Source organism: Psittacula echo (assembly GCF_963264785.1).
Source record: "Psittacula echo genome assembly, chromosome: 6".
NCBI classification, from domain to species: Eukaryota; Metazoa; Chordata; class Aves; order Psittaciformes; family Psittacidae; genus Psittacula; species Psittacula echo.
Window position 1 is genome coordinate 18695867 of NC_137743.1, and position 1671 is coordinate 18697537.

Here is a 1671-nt window from a genome sequence, read left to right on the forward strand (position 1 = left end):
TTAGACAGCTTATTTCTATATCAAAAACAAAGCTGGAGGGCAAAAAAATGTCTGTTTAAAGGGGTTGATCACTCAGAGAAGCTCAACCAGTGAAGAGAATGTGATAGTTCTTGCTGTGATGACAAAAATCATGGCCTCACTGACATGAGCTAAAAGCTTCCCTGCTACTATCTTGATCAGAAGCTGTATTAAACACAGCCCTTGGCATTGCATTTGATGGTGCTATAATGCTGCACTTTACACCCTCCATTGTCACTCCTACTCACACCTGAAGGCTGACAGCCACACTAGGGCTTGAACGGATGATGGTCACGCTTGGTGGCCTGTGCTCTTGTACAAGTTTTGCAGACTCACAGAAGTGCATTAGTCATTCAAGTTCATGTGTGTGTGACCTGATCCCTAGTGAAGAGCATCCTTCCCCAAGTGAAGGAGCTTACTACAACTGATGCTGCTATTGGTTTGAATCAAAATTGCAACTGGAAGAAGTCAGAGAAAGAAGTATGATTTCTTCTAGCTCTGTTAAACCAACACAGCTGTGGAAAAATGGTAGGATGTAAAGGGAGAAAGCCCCCCCTCAGTCTATTAAAATGACCCATGAGCACAATAGCAATGTGGTAAGTCAGGGCAATATGCAAATGGCTGCATGTCCCAGAAACCCTAATCCTATCAAGAATGCAGAAAATGTTAATTTGACCATCTTTCACAGCTCATAAATCTATCTGTAGCAAAGCCAAGCTGCCAGATGTCATCGAGTAGCACTTCTTTGAGGCTGGCAGTCTCAGCATAGATGCCTGATCATGCCTCAGTAAAGACCAATAAAGAGCATTGTTTGTGTGGCCTGAAAGCAGCTTCTCACATTTTGCTCAATAGAGGAAAACAGTGGGAAATGTGAATGACTGATTGGCAGAACTGGTGGTCCCACTTGTCCGGCTTCCCACATACAGAGCTATACATTTCACATGCATTTTACATCGCTAGTATGCAGATTAATCTATGTTGTTCTTAACAATTAGTGGTGTATGTTCCTCAATTTCTTGAATCCTAAACTACAAACACAAGCTAGATATAGTTCCTTTTGCCTCAGGCAGATACTCCTTATTTACTTCAAACTACTTAAAATGGCAAACAGCTTTTATTATCTGCAATCTTATGATTTAACATTGATAATAGAAAAATGCTATTTCAAAGCAAGCAAAGTTCTCTAAATCAAAGACCTCTAGAAATACATACTCAATTTTATCCGTCATAAAGACAAGGTTTAAAATTACCAGTTGCAATTTAGGTTCTCTATTATCAACCAGAATTAATCTAATTTTTACAATAGGGGTGATGAAACCCTGGCATAGATTGTCCAAGGAAGTTGTGGATGCCCCATCCGTGGAAATGTTCAAGGCCAGGTTGGACAGGGCTCTGAACAACCTGATCTAGTTGAAGTTCCCCCTGCTCACCGAAAGGGGGTTGGACTAGATGACCTTAAAGGTCCCTTCCAACCCAAACCATTCTATGATTCTATGATAAATTGCTTTTACAGTGTGTATATGAAAGTGCCACAGCAGATATTATTGTCTGACGTTACCTGTGAGCAAGCTTGATAAACCTCACTTTTATCTAAACTGAAATGCCTTTCAGCTTCTAAGCAACTATCACAAACTCTGGGTTGAGTCATCTTAT